Below are 13,450 nucleotides of genomic sequence, written 5' to 3' on the forward strand. Positions count from 1 at the left end.
ACATCATCCCTCCTCTCAGAACAATAAGCTTGCTCTAACTCTGTATACAACAAAAGCAAACTCTGTTTGTCTAACATATGGAAATGAACAGACTTGAAGGTCATGGTGATCCTTCTGTGGTCTAACCAGTCTCCCCCAGCACAGTGTCTTACCCTAGAAGATCACAAATCTGAACACAACTAGACACAGTAAAATCACCTGAGCCCAGTGAAGACTTCTAGAGACCCAGGTCCTGCCATGCTAAGAGGAGTAAGTACAATCGAGAAGAAAGGAGTCCCCAAATTCTCAAACATCTCCCAGGAGATCAACTTCACAGCCATTCCTTTTGATTTTTTGTTTAAGCCTTAAAAAATTCATTCATTATGTAAGGTAGAAAGGAAAAAGAGATGGCAAACATACTCTCAACTACAAGGTCACTAATTTGCTTGCATCAAGCATGGTGGGGGACAAAGTAAATTATGAAATCTCAATGTAGGCAGTCCTTTTTTCCCCCAATTTTTTATTTAAAATTTAGTTAGTTAACATAAAGTGCAACATTGGTTTCAGGTGTAGAATTCAGTGGTTTATCACTTACTTACAACACCCAGTGGTCATCATGACAAGTGCTTAATACCCATCACCTATCTAGCCCATCCCCACCCACCTCCCTCAATCAACCCTCAGTTTGTTCTCTATCATTAAGAATCTCTTATGGTTTGTTTCTCTCTCTCTTTTCTCCCCTCCCATATGTTCATCTGTTTTGTTTCCTAAATTCCTCATATGAGTGAAATCATATGGTACTTGTCTTTTTCTGACTTATTTCACTTTTAGCATAATACACTCTAGCTCCATCCATGTCATTGGAAATGGCAAGATTTCATTCTTTTTGATGGCTGAGTAATATTCCATTATACCACGTCTTCTTTATTCATTCATTAGTTGATGAATATTTGGGCTGTTTCCATAGTTTGGCTATTATTGATAATGCTGCTTTAAACATCGGGGTACATGTACTCCTTTGAATCTGTATTTTTGTATCCTTTGGGTAAATAGTGTGATTGCTAGATCATAGGGCAGTTCTATTTTTAACTTTTTGAGGAGCCTCCATACTGTTCTCCAGAGTGGCTGCACCAGTTTGCATTCCCACCAGTAGTGTAAGAGGGTTCCCCTTTCTTTGCATCCTCGCCAACTCAATGTAGACCGTCCTTAATATTAACTCAAACATGCCAATTAAATCCTTGAAATTGGGTTATGCATATGTACAGACTCAGTACTAGATATTAAAGTTAATACTCCTCCTGATAGGGGCGCCTGGGTGGCTCAGATGGTTAAGCATCTGCCTTCGGCTCAGGTCATGATCCCAGGGTCCTGGGATCGAGTCCCACATCTGGCTCCCTGCTCAGCAGGAAGCCTGCTTCTCCCTCTCCTTCTCCTGCTCCCCCAGCTTGTGTTCCCGCTCTCGCTGTGTCTCTGTCAAATAAATAAATAAAATCTTTAAAAAAAAATACTCCTCCTGATAAAGCAGCACTTCTGCCAAGACCTGGAGAGTGGGTCTGCATGCACTGATAACCCATCACTGCACGTACCAATAGCATTGACAAACGCAGGGAAGTACCGTACATTTTTCTGTTTTATTTTCCAGCTTTATTGAGATATAATTAATACATAATGTTGTGTAAATTCAAGGTGTGCCGTATGGTGATTTGATACACGTGTGTATTGCAAAGTGATTACCTTAATAAGGTTTGTTAACACCTCCATCACCTCACATAATTACCATTTGTGTGTTTCTGTGTGTATAGTGAGAACATTTAAGATCTACTCTTTTAGCAAATTTCAGGTACGTAATACAATATTGGTAACTCCAGCCAGCATGCTCTGTATTAGAACCTGGAAGCAGTGCACATTGCATTAGCCCGATTCTCTTATGCCTTTGCAGACACCTTACACTGCCATCTTTGACTCAGTTTAAAAATCCTTTTCTGACTTGCAAAAGACACTTCGCAAGAGACGTTTTGTGTAAACTTTTGTCCCATTCTAACAAGACAAAAGAATCAACATAATCCTTTTTTTGCCCCTCTCAAAATTTGGCTTCCTATCCCAATAGAAACTCTTTACCCATTGGGTTATTTAAAAGGTATAAAATCATCATATGTTGCAGTTTTTACATTTTTACTTTTGTTTTTCTCTCCTGTTATGCTTGTAATGAACCTATTATAATTATTTCATCCATTTTTTGGAAGGCACTTTATATACAATTCTTCAAGTTACGGGGTAGAACAAAAGGGTAGAATCATTCTTTATCCCGCTTTTTTTTTTTTAATTATTTATTTGACAGAGAGAGACACAGCGAGAGAGGGAACACAAGCAGGGGGAGTGGGAGAGGGAGAAGCAGGCCTCCCGCCAAGCAGGGAGCCCGATGTGGGACTCGATCCCAGGACCCTGGGATCATGACCTGAGCCGAAGGCAGACGCTAACGACTGAGCCACCCAGCTGCCCCTATCCCACTTTTAATAATAGAACAACCAGGCAGAAAATCAGTAAGGAAATAGAATCGAACAATACGATACACCAACCAGACCTAACAGACATGAATGAACCTTGAGAATGCTGTGCTAAGAGAATGTTAACCACAAAATACATACATTGAATGATCCCATTTATAGAAACTGTTCAGAATAGGTGTATCCATAGAGCTAGAAAGTATAGTAGTGGTTTCTAGAAGCTGTGGGGAGGAAACATGACTCTGTCTGGTTGGGAAGGGAGAGGAAAGATAGACATTCCTGTCTGGGACCTTAGTATCAGATAACTCTGTGCCCTTAGAAATGAGTTTTAACCTAAGCATTTCCTTGCAATTTTCTAAGTGAAACCAATATTAACTGCCATTCATGTGTCACTGGAATTTTGCTAAGATTGATGACATATTAGGCCTGAAGTGAAGCTGGGAAGGGCAGCAATGGGGCCCAAGAGGAGGCATGAAGAATGGGAAAGGACAGGAGGAGAGATAGTCTCTTCACCCACTTTATAGGGCATCAAAGGATGCCGTGTCTACGCAAGTGCTTTGCATCCACAGCACACCATGTAAATGAAAGGAATCATTACTGTTTCATGAGCCAGAAGAATAGTTCACTAAATTATTAGTGTCTGAGTGACTGTTCAGTTCTCATGTGTAGGATCATGCCCAAATTTTCCATAGAAAATTTTGGTCTTTGAAAAATTGGTGCGTCATAAATATAAACAGTCATTAGGTGGCATAAATTATCCTGTTACTAGGACTACATGAGATGTCAACAAAAATCTAAAGTTCATAATAAGATTTTCTCAGCACATTGATAGAATCTGAGACAGAATTGAGACAAGGGTATAAAAACACTTTGTTAACTGGAAAATGCTAAATAAAGGCCAGTTATTATTATCATTTGAACTAAGTAAGTTGTGTCCATTTTGCTTTTATTTTTAAATACATGTCGAAAAATATCAACCAATTTCCAATTCAGTCCCATGACAATATTTGTTGGTGCCATCTGCTGGTGCTGGAAGTTCCTGAAAAATTGATGAGCTTAAAATGAACCAAACAGCATGGTACATGGTATTTCAAGTACATCTGTTCCTCACATATTAATGTTAACATAGGTAAAGTTTCTGGCATGCATTTCTCATATTAAAATATTCTATGTAAAATATTTTGATGCTGAATAAATGAATATGTTTCATAAGCTGTAATATTCATTCATTCCAACACTCTATTTTGAACTCTTCGGGTCTACCAAACCCTGGGATAAGAATTAGGGATGCAAGGAGGTGTAACTGTCTCTCCTTGCAAGTGGTCAGGGTCCTCCATTTAGTGGGGAAGAGGACAGATCCATAAACAACTAAATGTGAGCCCTGGGGTAAGCAAAGACCCCAATGGGGGAAACCGAGGAGGGAATCTCCCCAACCCACAAGATGGTGGTCTTTTCCACAGAATATTGAAATCTCCTACCTTTTCAGGGGTGGAGGAGAGAAGGAAGAATTACTGAAGAAAAATCAAACTTGAGGAAGTGACGCTATCAGGCCAATAGAGATAGGAATTAAAAAAAAAAAAGCTTCCTCCAATCACAGGAAACAGGTGTCAAGTGGTCTCCATGAACAATGAGCTCAATTTATTTTATTTTTTAAGATTTTATTTATTTATTTGAGAGAAAGAGAGGAGGGCAGGGGTAGAGGGATAGAGAGAGAGAGAGTCTTAAGCAGATTCTGCAATTAAGTGCGGAGCCCGAGGCGGGGCTCGATCTCAGGGCCCGGAGATCACCACCTGAGCCAAAACCAAGAGTTGGAGGCTTAACTGACTGGGCCACCGAGGCACACTGAGGAACTGAATTTTAAACTTTATTTCATTTTAAATTAATTTGGGGCACCACGTGCAGCTAGTGGTTTCGAACTGGACAGCACAGATTTAGCTCCCCGTGATGTGCAGCAGATCATGGAAGGGCTAGATTGCAGCTGAGAGCAACAAGCAAATGATGGCCAGAGGGTCAAAGCCAGAGAGATGTGGGTTCCCTCCCTGGCTCTCTCACTTCCTTGATGTGTAACCTTGGGCAAGAGACTCAGTCTCCAGAAGTCAGTTATAGAATAGTACCTACCTACTAGGAAGACAGTTTACTGGCAGAACCAGGCAAGATGATGCAACCATTCAGCACATGTCTGACACATGGTAAGTACCCAATAAATGTTCATTATAATTATCATCTAAAATATTTCCAAAACTTGATCTTGGGGAGGCAGGGCAAGATGCAGGATGTCTAACGGAGCGATAGTAGGCCGATTTGGCTCCCAACACTTCTTAGAGCTGTAAATTCCGTGGGTGTATTTGCTAAACAGTTTCTTTCTCCTCTGTGTTATTCTTTGTCTGTTTGATGATTTCATTCTTTCTATTCTTCTTATAGTATGGACTGTTTGTTTTACTCTGTTTTTTACTTGACTGACTTAATTATCATACTGTTAAAGCCATACTAATATGGAAAACTGACTAATGATTACACGCTATAGAAGTCTGCAATTATGTCAAAATAATGTTTGATGGACCTGCCACAGTGATATAAGTTTTCTTGCTAATTATTGTTTTGTTCCCAGGGGTGATTTTTCTGACACCACTATGACATGTCACGGGGCTTTATCCATAATACACTGCATGGTAAGTTTATGTCTGACTGACTTTTCCTTATTATATTCTTTTTTTTAAAGAAGATTTTATTTCTTTATTTATTTGAGAGAAAGAGAGAGAGTGCGCGGGGACGAAGGGGTGGTGGGGACAAGCAGACTCTGAGCTGAGCGTGGAGCCAGACGCAACCCTGAAATCATGACTGAGCTGAAATCAAGAGTTAGACACTTAATCCAGTGAGCCACCCAAGGGCCTCTCCTTATTATATTCTTAAAGATGAGATTTATAAATGTTCGCAAATGTTTTATAATAGCTCTGATACATTGTGGGGCTTGATTTATTACAAAATCTATTATTTTTGCCAAAACTAGCACTGTCTCCCACAATCTCTTCTCTTTCCATGGTTTAAGAGAGCAGACTAGCATCTGGATACTTATTTTTTACACAAATAACATAGATATGCCTATATATTGTCAGCGGCCTGGAGAACAATATTCTGGTTGAAATTGACAGGAATTTCACAAGACATGACTGCCCTTTGCAATGGTTGAAGGAGCATCTTGGTTCAAGTCAGAAACAGCACTAATGAGGTACCCTGGGAGTGGAACATTCTATCATAAGGTAAAAAAAAAAAAAAAAAAAAAAAATATATATATATATACACACACACACATACATTTTTATTGCTCAACTACATTGTTAAATATGGTACATTTCTTAGATAACTTACAAGGGAGCATTTTTGAGGGAAGGGTTAACATAAAAGGAATGTTGAGCCCTAAATGGAACCTAAGCCAACAATAACAAGATTAGCCTGCATGCAGCTATGAGCCTGGATAAGTTGCTCTCAGTATAATGTGATGACCCAAACACAGGCACATCAGACCTTTCACTTAAGCCGGCCAGAGTCGTGGATTGCTCTGAATATTTCCTGTGGATGTGCTTTTAACACTAGTGGGAGCTCTTGACATTAGGGAAAAAATATCACAAGACCCACCGTTGTTCTGCAAACTTCTCCCTCTCATGTTAGATCCAGTCCTTATGTCTAGGAGACTTTAACCTTAAGGACATCATCTGCCAAAACTTAGATAAATTTTTTTTTAAGTGCATGCTTAGCCTTAGCATAAGTCACTAGAACATGGAAGTAAATAATTTGCTACAGTCTTCCTTTCTAACCTCTGAACAAGAGCTAAGCCAGTGCCAGGAAGTTAGTCCCGGGTCCTTCGTTACTGCCATCTTTCACTTTTAGGTTATTTCCACACCTGTTATGTATTTGAGACTGTCACTCGAAGAAAATCACACACAAAAAGCACATGAGAAGATGCAGAGGAAGAGGCAAACAGTTGTTTTTCTATACTTTCGAGGACACGGAAAGGGAAATGTAAGAAAAACAGTAAAGCTTATCAAACATTTACCTGTGACATTTGACAGTGGTGTTTTTGCTTTCCAGAACAGCCTTTGTCCAGTGGCCTGTCCCCTCAGTTTCAGCTGCTGTGACACCTTGTATTCTATCTAGCACTTTCTTAAACTCCTGGCAAAAAGCCTGGACAGAAGAGGGCAATTTCTCCCTAACTTTGGCCTTCCAGACCATGGTACTTGATTGTCAATGAGAGGGTGGCCTGGCATATTCTTGGGAAGCAGAGAAGAAACTCTTACAGTGAGGGATTACTTAATCTTGGAAGGGTTGAATTTCCACTTTCTTGTGCTCTCTACTGTAACTCCGACACTCCTCCATAATTCTATTTCTGATCAAAAGAATGAGAGAACCTGGAAGAAGTGAATCATGAGCTATAAGCTGTCCTGGGGACCTCAGGATCCATCCCCTTCCTTACACATTGAGGTGAAGACTCCGAGAGCTGGAGTAACTTGATTCAAGTTTTCTTCTGATTCTTTCCAGGACACAATGCTACACATCATGAAAATGCATTGAATTAAATTCCTAACTTCCATTAGGTGGAGAGCGGGTAGTGGAGGGACTTATTAAATGTCAGACACCATGCTAAGGGTTTTATGTACATTCTCTCACATAATCCTCATATCAAATCTATGAATTATTATTATGCTAATTTTTCAGATTCATAAACTAAAGCTTGGAGAGTCTAAGTCACAGAATAGTGAATGGCTGAGCCAGGATTCAAACCCAAATATGCAAAGGCCATTTATTCAAACTGCTATGCTACACTATGTTGTCTATGTAAAATATAACTTATTGCTAAGACATGGGGAGTAATTAGAGACCCCAGGAGACAGTGAGATCCCAGGAAACATCCAGGGCGGGGATCATCCCTTAAGAGTAATAATAATGGTGATAGCTACCAATAACTGAGTGCCTGCTAAAGACCAGGCCTTTGTTTTCATTATTTAATTGAATTATTACAACCACTCTGTGAGGTAGGGATAATTACATACCCATTTTTCAGATGAGGACCTGAGAAATGAAGAAATTAAATAACTTCCCAAGTCACAGAGTTGGAAAGTGATAAAATGAGACTGATAGGTAAATCTAAGTGATTTGAAACGTCTGCTCTTACTCATTTTAAGATGAGTGCCTGGCCACAGAATCTATTTAATAGCTGCCAAATGTGTGAATAAATGAATGGAAAAAATGAATGAATGGGGACTGCAATGGAATATGTACCTGTTACGTAATGCCCAAGTAGGCCTGGATAAGAATCTCTTAAAAATAAATGAGTAACAAATATATAATGCTTTGTTTTGCTCCGAAAGGTAGAACTGGGACAAATCCATGGAAATTGCAGACTTCCTGTGGCTTCCTGCCCAGGAATCTGGCTTCAACGTGTTCATTGCCTGGATGACCTTCAATCCTGTGATTCAAAGATTCTATGAGAATCAGTGTCTTTATAGAGGCGTAATAATGAAGAACCTTCCAACATAGAGCTGCCCTGTAAAACAGTGATCTGCCCATCTTTCAAGGGGTCCCATGTGACCACCTGCTGGAAATGCTGTAGAAGAAATTATTCAATTGGGTAGCGTAGAAGACTGTTTACAAAAGTGGCTACACTTTCTTCTCTTTCCCCTTTCCCCTTTGCAAGATGATGTTGAAGCTCCTCCCACTGAGTGATGGCATTCCCCCACCCCTTGTGGCTCACTTTACCTAAGATAATGCATCGGAGGCAATATTTTGCCAGTTCTGAGTCTAGTTCTCAAAAAACCTTGCAGAGTTTTGCTCTCCTTCTAGAAACTCTGAGAACCCTATGAACAAACGCTAGCTAGACAAGCCTGCTGGAAAACACAAGGAGATATGGGGGAGAGAAGTGGCAGAGCCAATAGCCAGCCAATCTCTGGAAGCATAACCACCTTGCTGACCTGTAGCGGACCACAGATGCATGAAGAAGCTTAGCTGAGACCAGAAGACCCACCCAGTTAACCTATAAATTCACAGGCAATAGTAAATGGTTGCTGTGTGATTCTCAGAAACACCTCCTGAGATGGAAAGAGATAGGGAATGCCTGATGTCCTGATCAGAATAGGTCATGTCACCATCAAGTGCCTGTATCCCAGAAGGCCTGCAAGAACTTTCTTCAGTGGACTTAATAGCCAACATTAATTGGACATCTTACCACTTGCCAGATACTAGTTGTAATGCTTTATGTAAATTAATTCTTAAGTCTCACAACACCCAGTGAGAAATATATTATTATCATTGAACTGATTTGACAGGTATAGAAGCCATGAGAGAGAACTGAAGACACTTACCCAGGGTACGGAGTTAGTAAATGTCTAGCACAGGTTTCTAACCCAGGAAGTCTAAAGTTACAGCCCTTTCGACTAACCATCCTACATTGCCTCTTGCTATCCAGTGTAAAGGGGAAGATTGTCAGCAGGGACTATACTTACCTTCACAAAACCTGGTGGTTGTAAGTAGCCCCCAACACCTTTCACCAGGCTCTCTCCAGAGCACCAGATGTCACCAAGTACCTCATTCATTTTCCAGGCTTCTCCAACCTCAAAGTCATTTTTCTTACTTCCTGTTTCTAAGGAATTTCACTGTTACATTTGAAGCTTAGAACCGTGATCGGGAGAAATGTTTAAAAAGGCTCATTACCAAAAGTATGGGAGCAATTAGAAAAAAACACTCCTTTCCCAAAAGAGAATCAATTTTCCATTGTGAGAGTTTCCATCCTACCCAGAAATAGAAGTGTGCATAAATTAGGTTTAGAAAAATGTATGAGATGGGCTTATGCAAAAGGCTTCAGCAGGGAATCAAATGCTAAATCAAATGATAAAAGCAGATCTAATAGTCATGCCTAATGTCCAAGATGTGTCCAGTTTTTTTCTTCCATGATATATTTCTCTGCAGCTCATGATAGTTACAAAATGTCTCAAATGACTATTTTTTTGTTGTTGTCGTTGAGTACAATGGACTGCCAACACTTCAATCATAGTTAAATTAGTCCAGCAGGAAAAAAGCCAAGGAATGTTCCATTCCAACGTTTTCTGCAGTTTGGTAGTGTATAGCTCTCTGCTATAAGATTTCTTAAATGAGAATTCCAGTCGCCAGACTGGATGAAACATGACCAAGACATATACACTTTTCTAGAAATTTCCTCTACCTTATTTAATTTCTCCCTCAGAGCAGGCAGTATTACTCATTTCCCTACTAGTATTTTTTTTCTGACACCTCTTGGGGCCCTGGTACAACACCCCCTCCCCCCGCATTCCACAGATACACACAGTAGGACTTTGTCATTCTTGACTTGATGTGGGACAGTGGGAATCCTCTACTACCTCTCACCTCAATCCCACTGCTAGGGACTTGACTGCTGCCTCTAGGCGGAGTAGTATAAATACTTGTCTATCTGCTTATAGACCTTCTTTTTATTTCACCTATTTGTCTAACTAATTATTTTAGAGCATTCCTATAATCTCATCTCCTTCTTGCCTGTAGTTTTTAAAGACCCTGATAGGAACCCCTCATTTCTCCCACCTCTTGAAATTAACCATCGGGCTCTCAAACCCAAGGTGCCAGTATGCCAGTCTTGTTCAGGGAAGTTTTCATGGAACGCTTTCTTTTTCTTTTTTAATGAACTTTATATTTCAGAACGGTTTTAGGTTCACAGTAAAATTGAGTGGGAAGTACAGAGAGCTCCCACATACCCCTGGTATACCCCTGGTCCTCACAAGCACACAGTCTCCCCCACTATCAGCAACCCATACAGAGTGGTGCATTTGTTACAACTGTTGAACCTACATTGACACACCATTATCAACCAGAGTCTAACTTTTTTAAAAAATATTTTATTTCTTTATTTGAGAGAGAGAAAGAGAGAGCCAGCATGAGCAGGAGGGAGGGGCAGAGGGAGAGGGAGAAGCAGACTCCCCGCTGAGCAGGGAGCCCTACAGGGCTCAATCCCAGAACTCTGAGATCATGACCTGAGCCAAAGGCAGATGCTTAACTGACTGAGCCACCCAGGCGCCCCAGCCAGAGTCCATACTTTATGTTAGGGTTCACTCTTGGTGTTGTATATTCCATGGGTTTTGACGGATGTAAAATGGCTTGGGTCCACAGTTATAGAATCATACGGAATGGTTTCACTGCTCTAAAAAGCCTCTATGCTCTGCCTATTCATCCCACTTCCCCTTCAATCCCTGGCAACCACTGATCTTTTTTACTGTCTCCTTAGTTTTGCCTTTTCCTAAGTGTCATATAGTTGGACTCATCCTATAATTCTTAGCTTTTTTCAAATTGGCTTCTTTAGTTAGTAATATGTTTTTAAGGTTTCTTCATGTCTTTTTATGGCTTGATAGCTCATTTCTTTTTAGCGCTGAATAATAAATATTCCATTGTCTGAATGTACCATAGTTTACTTATTCATTCACCTACTGTCTCAGTCAGCTTATGGTACTACAACAAAATACTGTAGATTGGGTGACTTAAGCAACAAGTATTTATCCCTCACAGCTCTGGAGGCTGAGAAGTCTAAAATCAAGGTGCCAGCAGATCTGGTTCTTTGTACTTTGTGAGGGCTTGCTTCTTGGCTTGCAGGTGCCTACCTTCTGGCTATGTCCTCACATGATGGAAAAAGAAAGCTCTGGTGTCTCTTCTAAGGATACTAATCCCATACTAATCTACCCTCATAGCTCATCAAAACCCAGTTACCTCCCAAAGACCCCCCCTCCTTCCTGCAGTGTCATGTTACTACTGAAATTTTTATTTCCCAGTAATACTGGGGGTAGTAATTAGAAGGTGTATAATTTCTGGGCAACCATAGTGGATACAACTACAGCAAAAAGGTTAATGGCTAGGCTAGAGACGCTGCAGCAATTAGCTTTTGGAGCAGGGAGCGACAGGCCATGCACTTCAAGTGAAAGTTTTTCAATAAAGGCTGTCCTCTACTTGTGTTCATAGACTCCCCCAAATTAAGTCAATAAGCAATCACATTCGCACGTGTCACTTGGAGGGAATACTATATGTCTACACACTTAAAAGCCATAAATCAAGCTAACAGACTGTTAAATAAAATATGTTCTGCCTCCCTACCTTTATCATAAAATTTAAAAAAATTTAATGTATAAAGCTATATTTTAATGAGTATAGGCAAATTACCAAGTTCAAGAAATGTTATAATTATTGTGTGCATCTGCTTAGCCTGGTGACGGGCTGGAGATGTTTGGATAAGTAATAAAATAAAAACTTAGCACAATTTACAAGTGATATGTTTACTCCATAAACTTCATTTTCTTCTCTTCATTTTAGCAAGATCACTTAATTTTGTTATTATAATCATGATTTTCATATAATCAGTGTTCCGTTAACAACAACGTTAAATTACATAACTTTCCTGAGTTGTTATAGCTCTTGGAATGTTTGAACTTAATTTTAATTCAGAGAAACTTTGTTCTGCTAAGGCAGTAGCCACTGAAATATTGAGCCATTTCTTAAAGCAATACTTATTTTAGAAAATGAAGGATTGGAGTTTCTGGTCTGGCATGTAAATAACTGAGAAGTTATCACTCCATCTGAACAAGTGAAAAGCTGAATAAACTGAAGATCACTAACTTTTCTTAGATCTCTCAGAGAACTGAGATCATAAGGCCACTGCTGTTCCTCAAATTGGAGAGACAGACACAGAGAATCACAACCTATCAGAGCAGAAACCTTCCAGGGGAAAGAGTAGGGGATAGGAAAACTTGAATTCTAATTGATGATTTGCTGGAGACTCAGTGTAGACAAGTCTGAGCGTTAAAAACCCCACGGGGACCCAGTCTTCAGGGAACCCCCAAACTTGTGGGTTTGTGCATCTGCAACCCCCGAAGCTCTACCAGCTTCTGACAGTGACTACTGGAGAAAAATCCCCTCATGTTTCTGGCAGGGGAAGGAGCAAAGAAACCATATTAAAATATGCCTGAGCATTCTGTTCTTCTTAATAAGGCCTGACTTCCAGGGAAATTATTTTGTCAAAGCCTAATCTATTGGGATTTTATCAGAGCCTAACTGAGTTGCGGGAAGAAAAATACCGGACCCCACTCAGCCCACTCCAGCGATATTGTCCCACCTGAGAGGAGTATAAACTGATAAACACTTGTAAAGTTCACAAGCTCCCTAAAAAACTGAGACCTGATCATAGGTCTATAGAATGCTTCCCCACCCCACCCCCCACTTTATTTTTTCTTTTTACGATTTTATTTATTTATTTGATAGAGCAGGAGAGAGAGCGAGAGAGGGAACACAAGCAGGGGGAGCAGCAGAGGGAGAGGGAGAAACAGACTCCCCCTGAGCAAGGAGCCCAACGCAGGACTCCATCCCAGGAACCTGGGATCATGACCTGAGCCGAAGGCAGACACTTATTAACTGAACCACCCAGGCGCCCCCTGCCATCCCCACTTTAATACCACATCACTAAAGCCTCATTTACTACAGTTCTTTTTCCTAGTACCTCATGTCTGGCTTTCAACAAAAAGTTACAGGGCATACTTACAATGCAAAAAGACTCAATCTGAAGAAACAGAGCAAGCCCCAGAACTAGACTCAGATATACAGAAATGTTGGAATGATCAGACCAGGAATTTAAAAGAACTATGATTAATATGCTAAGGGATCTAAAGGAAAAAGTAGACACCATGCAAAAACAGATGGGTACTATAAGCAGATACATGCATACCTCAGAGATACTATGGTTTGGTTCCAGACCACTGCAATAAAGCAAATATTGCAATAAAGCAAGTCACATGAATGTTTTGGTTTCCTGGTGCATATAAAAGTTATGTTTACACTATGCTGTAGTATAGTAGGTGTGCAATAGCATTATGTCTAAAGAAACAATGTACGTACCTTAATTATTTTTAATAATTAACCTAAATAGCTAACCG

Source organism: Mirounga leonina, unplaced genomic scaffold (assembly GCF_011800145.1).
Source record: "Mirounga leonina isolate KUSES-001 unplaced genomic scaffold, KU_Mleo_1.0 Mir_165, whole genome shotgun sequence".
Classification (NCBI taxonomy): domain Eukaryota; kingdom Metazoa; phylum Chordata; class Mammalia; order Carnivora; family Phocidae; genus Mirounga; species Mirounga leonina.